This window comes from Scyliorhinus canicula, unplaced genomic scaffold (assembly GCF_902713615.1).
Source record: "Scyliorhinus canicula unplaced genomic scaffold, sScyCan1.1, whole genome shotgun sequence".
NCBI lineage: Eukaryota > Metazoa > Chordata > Chondrichthyes > Carcharhiniformes > Scyliorhinidae > Scyliorhinus > Scyliorhinus canicula.
Genome location: NW_024055881.1, coordinates 62,948 through 74,084, shown reverse-complemented (window position 1 = coordinate 74,084; position 11,137 = coordinate 62,948). Strand labels below are relative to the sequence as shown.

Below are 11,137 nucleotides of genomic sequence, written 5' to 3'. Positions count from 1 at the left end.
GTTCTCATATTTTTGTTCTCCAATTCCCCCTCAGTTATTACACCTTCTGCGCTCTGGTTCCCACCCCCCTGCCATACTAGTTTAAATCCTCCCGAGTGACTCGAGCAAACCTCCCAGCCAGGATATTGGTGCCACTCCAGTTTAGATGCAACACTTCCTTCTTGTACAGGTTATACCTGTCCCGGAAGATATCCCAGTGGCTGTTCACCCTCCCCCTTCAGGATGTACTGTGTTCGTTCAGAGACATCCTGGACCCTGGCACCAGGGAGGCAATGTACCATCCTGGAGTCTCTTTCCTGTCCACAGAAGCACCTATTTGTGCCCCTTCCTATCGAGTCCTCTATAACTATCGTTCTCCTGCACTTTGCCCTCCCCTGCTGAACAACAGAGCCGGTTGTGGTGCCACTGTTCAGGCTGCTGTTGTTGGTTTCCCCACTGGCCTATCCCTCCAAACAGTATCCAAAATGGTATACCTGTTAGAGAGGGGGACAGCCATAGGGGATTCCTGCACTGCCTGCCTGCCCTTCCTAGCAGTCACCCATCTGTCTGATCCAGTGAACAGACTGTGGAAATAACTGGAACCAGTTACGCAGCCTGACATCACACCATTCACAGCACAGAGACACCATGCACGTGTCCTGTGTGGACAAGGCTTCAACTGCTCATCCAACCTGGAGAGACACAGGACACAGGCATCATGGAGAACGTGTGGAAATATGAGGACTGTGCGAAACAGTTCAAATGTTCATCTCGGGCACCAATATCCTGAGAGTAGGGCTGATCAGGGATAGTGGACAGAACACATGCCACGAGTGTGAGGAGATGGGCGAGGCCCTAAATGAATATGTTGCTTCAGTATTCACGGGAGAGAGGGACCTTGTTGCTCATGAGAGCAGTGTGAACCAGGTTGATAGACTCAAACAGGTTGACATTAAGGAGGATGTGCTGGAAATTTTGAAAAGCATCAAGATAGATAAGTCCCCTGGGCCTGACGGGATATAACCAAGGTTACTACAGGAAGTGAGGGAGGAGATTGCTGTGCCGTTGGCGATGATTGTTGTGTCCTTGCTCTCCACTGGAGTAGTACCAGATGTTTGGGGGGAGGCAAATGTTGTTTCCTTGTTCAAGAAAGGGAATAGGGAAATCCCTGGGAATTACAGACCCATCAGTCTTACGTCTGTGGTGAGCAAATTATTGGAAAGGATTGTGATAGGTAGGATTTATGATTACTTAGAAAACCATAGTTTGATTAAAGGTAGTCAGTCATGCATCACAAGCCTCATTGAATTCTTTGATGATGTGACAAGACACATTGATGAAGGTCGGGCAGTGGATGTGGTGTATATGGATTTCAGTAAGACATTTGATAAGGTTCCCCATGATAGGCTCATTCAGAAAGTTAGGGGGCATGGGATACAGGGAAATTTGGCTGTCTGGATACAGAATTGACTGGCCAATAGAATACAGCGGGTAGTGGATGGAAAGTATTCTGCCTGGTGGTCGATGACCAGTGGTGTCTTGCAGGGATCTGTTCTTGGACCTCTGCCCTTTGTTGTTCTTATAAATGACTTGGATGAGGAAGTGGAAGGCGGGTTAGTACGTTTGTCGATGACACAAAGGTTGGGGAAGTTGTAGATAGTGTTGGGGGCTGATGCAAGTTACAACAGGACATTGACAGGATGCAGAGCTGGGCTGAGAAGTGGCAGGTGGAGTTCAACCTAGATCAATGTGAAATGATTCATTTTGGAAGGTCGAATTTGAATGCTGAATACAGCGTTAAAAGGCAGAATTCTTGGAAGTGTGGATGAACAGAGGGATCTTGGGGTCCACATACACAGATCCCTCAAAGTTGCCATCCAGGTTGATAGGGTTGTTAAGAAGGCATATAGTGTGTTGGCTTTCATTAACAGGGGGATTGAGTTTAAGAGCTGCGATGTTTTGCTGCAGCTTTATTAAACCCTTGTTTTTTTGTTTTTTTTTATAAATTTAGATTACCCAATTATTTTTTCCAATTAAGGGGCAATTTAGCATGGCCAATCCACCTACTCTGCACATTTTTGGGTTGTGGGGGCGAAACCCACACAGACACGGGGAGAATGTGCAAACTCCACACGGACAGTGACCCGGAGCCGGGATTGAACCTGGGACCTCAGCGCCGTGAGGCGGTTGTGCTGCCCACTAGGCCACCGTGCTGCCCCTATTAAACCCTTGTTAGACACACTTGGAATATTGTGTCCAGTTCTGGTCGCCTCATTATAGGAAGGATGTGGATGCTTTGGAGAGGGTACAGAGGAGATTTACCAGGATGCTGCCTGGACTGGAGGGCATGTCTTATGAAGAAAGGTTGAGGGAGCGAGGGCTTTTCTCACTGGAGCGAAGAAGGAAGAGAGGTGACTTGAGAGAGGTGTACAAGGTGATGGGAGGCATGGATAGAATGGATAGCCAGAGACCTTTCCCCAGGGTGGAAATGGCTATCATGAGGTGACATAATTTTAAGGTGATTGGAGGAAGGTATGGGGGAGATGTCAGATGTAGGTTCTTTACACCGAAGGTGGTGGTTGCGTGGAATGCACTGCCAGCAGAGGTGGTGGAGTCAGAGTCATTCGGGACTTTTGGCATATGGACATCAGTAAATTGAAGGGTGTAGGTTAGGTTGATCTTAGATTAGGAGAAATGGTCGGCACAATATCGTGGATGAAGGGCCTGTCCTGTGCCGTACCATTCTATGTTCTAAACTCTTCCCAGTCATTATGGTCAATGCATATTATATAAGTGGGGAGTGAACAGGAGTGGAGTAAATTCAGAGTCAGGCAAAGCAGCACTCACTTATTAGCCTTGACCAGAACACCAGGGGTGGTATTCTCCCCTACCCGGCAGGGCAGGGGGTCCCGGCGTACCGGAGTGGCCCCAACCACTCTGGCATCGGGCCTCCCCAAAAGGTGCAGAATTCTCCACATCTTTAGGGGCTCAGCCCGCACCGGAGTGGCTCCTGCTCCGCCGGCAGGCGCGAGCGGCCTTTGGCTCCCCGCCGGCCGCCGTGAACGGCCATTCCGCCCTGACTGCCGGAGCGAACAGCTGGCCAAAAGGCCTTCGCCAGCCGGCGTCAGGCCGCACGTGCGCCGGAGCATCAGCAGCTGCTGACGTCATCCCGGCATATGCGTGGTAGGGGGGTCTCTACCGCCTCCGCCATGGTGGAGGCTGTGGCGGCGGCGGAAGAAAAAGAGTTCCCCCATAGCACTGGCCCGCCCGCCGATCAGTGGGCCCTGATCGCAGGCCAGGCCACCATGGGGTCAACCCCTGGGGTCCAACTGCCCTATGCCCCCCCCCCGGACCCCAGGCCCACTTGCGCCGTCTGCTCCCGCCAGCATCAGAGGTGGTTTAAACCACGTCGGCGGGAGAGGCCTGTCAGCGGTGGGACTTTGGCCCATCGCGGGCTGGAGAATCGCCGTGGGGGGCACGCCGACCGGTGCGGCGTGATTCCCACCCCCGCCGATTCCCAGGTGGCGGAGAATTACGCCCAGCTTTTTCAGCATTGTTTATCCAGAGTTATTAAAGTTCTCGAAGGAAGGAAGCACAGGTTCAGGTGCTGATGGAGATCTGGTGCATCCTCAGTCACCAATAGTAATTATATATAAAATCGATGTCTTGAAATATATGAAGGTATGATCGATAAGTTTGCAGATGGAAAATTGTTGGTGGGGTAACTAGCGAGGAGAAAAGCCTTAAATTACATGATGATACAGATGGGTGGGTCATATGGGCAGAACAGTGGCAAATGGAATTTAACCAGGAAAAGTGGTAGCTCTTGTACAGGGTCAGTATAGACATGGTGTGCCGAGTGACATATGTGCTGGATCATTCTAGAAAACATTGAACATTCAGTATCATCACGAGAAAGAGGGAAGAAGATGGAGGAATTACTGATTCTGGGATTGAACCCAGTAAGAGTTTGCATCTTCTGTGGAGGAGAGAGGAAGGACCCATTGGGGGAAAAAACCTTAGGTTCTGCATTGTTCCACAGGAGAGCAGCATTTAATCATTTTGAAAAATAGTGAATAGCACATTACCCATTGACAATAATTTGTTTGATTATTTTTATCAATTGGTAACCAAGTTATTTTTTATTTACAGTTTGGGGTGTCAATGGTGCGGCTATTACCCAACCTTCACTGCGGCTGTGAATGTGCCCTAATCACTCCACAGGACCCAGTGCGCAGTCGCAGTGCTGGGTGAATCGAGCATGCGCAGTGCCACTGTGCTTGGAGTTCTGCGAGTGCGGGAGCGGCTGTTTGGGGCGGTGAGAGTCGGTGAGGCGGAGGGAGGAATGGAGACGGGAGTCGGGGTGGGGAGGGAGTGAAGGTTTCATAAACACCCCCTGTTGGTCACAAGGCCGGAATAAGTCCCGTGTTGGCAGCTGCGGAGCTTTTATCGGGTGCCAGGCCCAGTTCCACGGCCGCCATCTTTGATTAGCGGTGCTTCAGGATCCCGGTGAGACTCTCGCTGTTATTATTGGCCAGTCAGCCTGAGCCTGTGACCGTTCTCACCACCTGAAACCGTCACAATGCCCGCGTGATTGACGGCAGCTCTGGACCAATGGGAAGAGGAGGGGCAGGACTGGAGAATTGACCTAGAGCTGCTGGTCCTCCAACCAATCAGAGTGAATGAGGGGCGGTGCAGACTCACTGGGCCGAATGGCCTCCTTCAGCACTGTAGGGATTCTATGATTCTACATTGGATCCAATGATATGTTCACTCACACACTGTAGCCTGACTCTTATTAGAACACAGTGTTTGTTACTCTCAAAGTGAGTAAATCCTTTGCTGTTTATCCTCTGGGCCCCATCTCCACTATTATTGTCTGATTGTCCCACTGAGACTCTCACTGTTATTATTGGACAATCAGCGAGTCAGCCAGAGCCTGTGCCGCTCTCACCATCTGGAACCGTCACAATGCCCGGGTGATTGACGGCAGCTCCGGACCAATAGGAAGAGGAGGGGCAGGTCTAGAGGACCGAGTGAGGGCAGCTGGTCCTCCAACCAGTCGGAGTGAATGATGGGCGGGACCCGCTGTGATTGAAGCATGCGCAGTCTGGGTAATGACAATGTCGAAGGGCTTCTTCATAGAATCATAGAATTTACAGTGCTGAAGGAGGCCATTCGGCCCATCGAGTCTGCACCAGCCCTTAGAAAGAGAACCCAACTCAAGGCCACGCCTCCACCCTAAGCCCGTAACCCAGTAGCTTGGACACTAAGGGCAATTGATCATGACCAATCCACCTAAACTGCACATCTTTGGACTGTGGGAGGAAACCGGAGCACCCGGATGAAACCCACGGAGACCCGGGGAGGACGTACAGACAGTGACCCAAGCCGGGAATCGAACCTAGAGCTGTGAAGCAACTGTGCTGCGGTGCTGCCCTAACTTTTAATACTAAGAATCAAAGAAAAATTAACTATATTATATTGGAGAAAGAAGATCTCAATACAAACACAAAAGTACAATTCAAATTCGAACTTTTCTTTTACCCCAGCAATATCCTGACAGAAACATAGGCAGGAATTCTCCATTCACACCGCTGCAGTGAATGAAGTTTTGGATGAGTGTCAAATTCTCTGTTCTGCATCAATTCCAAAATCGGTGAGAGGTGTTTAACAATATACAGGGAGCGAGAGATCGCGGGTGTGGGCGGAAACATTGTGTAAAGCTGTTGTAAGCTGCAAACCTCGGAAAAGAGATTCCGGGACCCAGTTTGTATCGAGCGGAGCTGTAGTTCATGTTCGGCTCGGGTTAACGGCCGCCATCTTTATTGGATGTGCAGCAGGGCGCATGCACGTTTGTCATCTTTGGCGGGGCGATGTTTCAATGAGTGGGAGGGGCTTGTTCCCCATTGTTCAGAATGGAGACAACTTGTCCATCAAACTGGATTAGTCTTTGAGTCCCAATGTCTTATTGATGATGCAAAGCGGTGGCAGAGATGGAAAGAAAAGGAAGCCAATCCTGCTCTCCGGATTTCACTGTCTCATTGGACATCCTGCCCCATGTGTCCAAAGCTCTGTGGCTCTGTTCAGCCACATGAAGACCCCGGGTAGAAATTCACAACCCCGAGTAGATGTCACTGTCAAATCAAGGGACTGCTCTGACAACGAGGGTCAGTGTGCAGCGGGGGGCATGAGCAGTCATCCTGGACCCGGGAGCAGGAGGAGAGAATGTTGTGAATTTCTATCCTGGACTGACAGTGATTAATTTTGGAAACTCCTTTTACAGGGGGTTAGTAGGGGAGGATTTACACACAGCAAACTCAAACCAGGCGAAACGTTTATCTTTCCTGAATTACATTTCTGGACTGACAGTGATGCCTTTGTAAACTTCTTTCACAGGGGCTTAGAAAGGGATTCGCAGACAGGAAACTCACAACCAATCCTCACATCAAATTCGGGTTACCGGGACCTGGAGATTGTCGACCTTTGTGTGTAAGCATTGAGTTCCATATCGTTATCACTCACTGTATAAAATGTCTACCTCCTATCTCCCCTGTAGATCTTGTTCACAATCTTAAATCTGTGTCCCTTTTCACAATTTACTGATGGGAACAGTTTTTAAAAATCTGTTGCTGGGTTTGCCATTGTTGTTTCTGGTGCCTGGGTTGATGCCGGGTGGTCTGTCTGGTTTCATTCCTTTTTCATGTGTTTGTTGTGGTTGAATCAGCTGGGACCAGTCCATTTCGGATCCAGAACACAATTGAAGTCTCCTCCAAGAATCAATTGATCTGGATCCAGGTCTGGGATGGATTCCAACAATTTTTTTACAAATGTTTCTATGAGATCCCCTCATTGAAAAAAAAGATAGAGAAGCAGAATTAGGCCATTCAGCCCATCAGGTTTTGGAGTTTGCTCTGCCATTCGATCATGGCTGATATGTTTCTCATCCCCATTCATCTTATATTGTAGCTCTCTTGAAATGAATGCGAACATTGCATTTGTCTTTCTAGCTGCCAACTTTCCTTTGTGTTTTGGGATGTGGCTGTCGCTGGCTGAGCCGGCATTTGTTGCCCACCCCTAATTGCCCTGGAACTGAGTGGCTTGCTGGGCCATTTCAGAGGGGGGCAGTTTGGGAGGATGTAAGGCTGAAGTGATGAAATGACAAAGGGGATAATGGTGCAAGATAAATCTGGGTGACAATGAGATAAGTAAATAAACTAATAGGACAAGAGAATAAAAGGCAGGTCCAGGTGAAGTATAAATGGCAACAGCAGAACCATTACCAGCACCAACTGTCTAAAAATATCGGAGTGATGATTATAATCTGAAATTACTGAAATGAATGTTGTGTCTGGAAGGTCAGGAATTGCCTGATCAAGGATGAGGTTCTGTTCCTCGAGTTTCCTTTGAGCTTTATTGGAGCAGTGCAGGAGGCTGAGGACAGAGTGGGAATGGGGCGGGGAATTAAAATGATCAGAAGCTCAGGATTATGCTTGCAGACTGAATGGTGATGTTCCACAGTCACCCAATCCAGATTTAATCTCCTCAGTGTAGGGAAGATCAAATCGTGAGCAGTGCATACACAACAGTGGATAGCAAGAAGTACAAGTAAATCACTGTCACCTGGAAAGTATGTTTGGAATCCTGGAATGTGGGAGGGAAGGCGATGAACTGGTGGTTGTTGCATCTGTTGTGTCTGCATAGAAATGATTTACAGTGATGTTCATAAGAACACAAGTAATGGAAGCGGGTGGAGACCATATGGCTCATCGAGCCACTGCATTTCTTGCTGGCTGTAACCTGCTCGTTCAGGCATCATTCTGGAATACTTTCCCAGTCCTTCCAGATCCATTTTACGACATGGAGACATTAGCTCCACAACCCTGTGAACGAAAATTTAGTCTGGCCGAGTGTCACCGAGCTGAAATCCACTTTTTCTCTGACACATTATTCTTAATACCATAGCTGACAGGCTAAGAGTGAAAAAGTCAACTGTTTAGCAGTGAGGGGAAGAGGCAAGTTTGTAGATGTTCTACAGTGTTACAGACTCGTTGGATCTGCTTCTTCTGTCCCATCTTACATTCAGCTAATGGTAAAATGATTAAAATACTGCAACATACAGGCATTTGAGGACAACGGTGGGTTTATTGCTCAGATTAAGTAAAGTCTCCACATCACAAAATGGACCTAGAAGGACTGGAGAAGATGCAGGCAAATATATTTAAATTATGCCTGAACTGGCAAGTTACACCTGGCAAAAGGGATTGGACAGGGCATAAACTTTTCTCTGGAAAGGGGAATAAAGGATGGCCTGATCCTGTAAGATTATGAAAAGGTTTGATGTGATAGACAAGTGGAAGATGTTTCCACTGGATGAGAAGACATTTAAAGAGTCAACCACATTGCTGTGGTTTGGCCAGACCAGGTAAGGATGGCAGATTTCCTTCACTGAAGGACAGGAGTGAACCAGATGGGTCTTTGCAACAACCAACAATTGTTTCATGGTCTTCAGTAAATTTTCAACAAATTCAAATTTTACCTTCTACCTTGGTGAGATTCATACCTGGATTTCTGGAAAATCATAGGGACAGGAAAGATTTTTGAACATTTCTCTTCAGCGGATATAAAAATATTGAAAATGGGATAAAGGATGTTTGGCTGACAGTCAAACACTATCCTGTGAGGTAATGAGACCTTTTGCTTCCCAATTGGCCGAGGAAGGCAGTGTGTCACAAGGATGGATGTGTTGACCGATTAATGGCTGGAGGATGGAGGGGAGGTCATGTGATCAAACCTCCAGGAATACATTTAATCAAAGTTGGCGAGGAGAGAATGTTGTGAATTTCTATCCTAAACTGACAGTGAGGTTTCTGTAAATTTACAGGATACTGGAAGTGGAGGTTTAACAGACGGGAAACGCAAACCAAATGTCACATCGCGATCTGACAGAGTCACTCGATTCATCAGAACCTGAATATCAGCAGCATCTGGGTGTGGAAGGTAAAAGGTTTGTCTGTTCTGTCTGTGAGGGAAGATTTCAGGTCTCAGTGTGACTGGAAAAGCCCGAGATTCACAATCCCTGGTTAGACCAAACCTGGAGAACTGTGTTCAGTTCTGGACAACAAACCAGAGGAAGGATAGAATGGCCTCGGAGGGAGTATAGCACAGCTTTACCTGAATGATATCTGAACTCTCCAGGGTTAAATTATAAAGCGAGATTAGACAGAAATGTCAGAGTCAGCTGTCAGCACGGTGGCGCAGTGAGTAGCACTGCTGCCTCACAGCGCCGAGGTCGCAGGTTCAATCCCGGCTCTGGGTCGCTGTCCATGTGCAGTTTGCACATTCTCCCCGTGTTTGCTTGTGTTTTGCCCCCACAACCCAAAGATGGGCAGATAGGTGGATTGACTGCACTGAATTGCCCCTTGATTGGAAAAAAATGAATTGGGTACATTAAATTTATTTTTAAAAAATAGAAAAAGGGCAGAGAAGGGCATTCGGTCCATTGAGTCCATGCTAGCTCTAATCAGCATGGTTAGCACTGTTGCTTCATAGCGCCAGGGGCCCGGGTTTGATACCCGGCTTGGGTCGCTGTCTGTGCGGAGTCTGCATGTTCTCCCTGTGTCTGTTATGGGTTTCCTCCGGGTGCTGCGGTTTCCTCCCACAAGTCCCGAAAGATGTGCTTGTTAGGTGAATTGGACATTCTGAATTCTCGCTCTGTGTACCCGAACAGGAGCCGGAGTGTGACGACTTGGGGATTTTCACAGTTACCTCATTGCAGTGTTAATGTAAGCCTACTTGTGACACTAATAAATGTTATTATTATCTGGAGCAATCCAGTCAGAGTTATTCTCCTGCTCTATCTCTGTACCCTCACCGGTTTATTTCTCTCAGGTTTCTATCCAATTAAAAAAAAAAATTATTGTGTCTATTTCCAAACTCCGTCATTGGCAGCAAGTTTAAGGTCATTGCCACTGGCTGTGTAAAAACATTCTTCCTCATAGCTCCTGGACCATTTACATGCACAGATACGGAGCAACGTAGAAAATAGAAGCAGGAGGCCATTTGGCCCTTCGAGCCGGCTCCACCATTCATTACGATCAGAGCTGATTAGGCTCAATAGCCTAATCCCGCTTTCCCCCCATATCCTTTGATCCCCTTCACCCTACTTCTTGAAAACATGCAATGTTTTAGCCTTAATTAGTTCCTGTGGCGACGAATTCCAAAGGCTCACCACTCTCTGTGTGAAGAAATTTCTCCTCATCTCTGTCCTAAATGGTCTACCCCGTATCCTCAGACTGTGACCCCTATTTCTGGACACACCCACTATCGGAAACATCCTTCCTGAATCTACTCTGTCTCGCCCTGTTTTTTTTCTGAGGCCTTGACAGAAATCTTTGGATCCTCACTGTCTTCAGCTGATGTCCCGGGGGACTGGAGAATAGCCAATGTTGTTCCTTTGTTTCAGAAGGGTAGCAAGGATAACTCAGAGAACTATAGGCCGGTGAGCCTTACGTCAGTGGTAGGGAAATTACTGGAGAGAATTCTTCGAGACAGGATCTACTCCCATTTGGAAGCAAATGGACGTATTAGTGAGAGGCAGCATGGTTTTGTGAAGGGGAGGTCGTGTCTCACTAACTTGATAGAGTTTTTCGAAGAGGTCACAAAGTTGATTGATGCAGGTAGGGCAGTGGATGTTGTCTATATGGATTTCAGTAAGGCCTTTGACAAGGTCCCTCATGGTTGACTGGTATACAAGGTGAAGTCACACAGGATCAGGGGTGAGCTGGCAAGGTGGATACAGAACTGGCTCAGTCATAGAAGGCAGAGTAGCAATGGAAGGGTGCTTTTCTAATTGGAAGGCTGTGACTAGTGATCTTCTACAGGGATCAGTGCTAGGACCTTTGCTGTTCGTAGTATATATAAATGATTTGGAGGAAAATGTAACTGGTCTGATTAGTAAGTTTGCAGATGACACAAAGGTTGGTGGAATTGCGGATAGTGATGAGGACTGTCAGAGGATACAGCAGGATTTAGATCGTTTGGAGACATGGGCGGAGAGATGGCAGATGGAGTTTAATCCGGACAAATGTGAGGTAATGTATTTTGGAAGGTCAAATGCAGGTAGGGATTAGATCACTGGAACGACGGAGTTTGAGGG

At 47.7% G+C, this 11,137-nt stretch overlaps 1 long non-coding RNA gene across 3 annotated transcripts; it reads left to right on the top strand.

Annotated features, from left to right (window-relative positions):
- Positions 1 to 4,193: 4,193 nt before the first annotated feature.
- On the top strand, positions 4,194 to 8,924 carry LOC119961262. 3 transcript variants are annotated; one of them, XR_005459629.1, is made up of 3 exons: positions 4,194 to 4,307; positions 6,379 to 6,471; positions 8,864 to 8,924. It is a non-coding gene; the product is annotated as an uncharacterized LOC119961262 (long non-coding RNA). The 3 variants fall into 3 exon arrangements; XR_005459630.1 differs by lacking the exon at positions 4,194 to 4,307 and adding an exon at positions 4,339 to 4,488; XR_005459628.1 differs by lacking the exon at positions 4,194 to 4,307 and adding an exon at positions 5,618 to 5,638.
- The last annotated feature ends 2,213 nt before the right edge of the window (positions 8,925 to 11,137 follow it).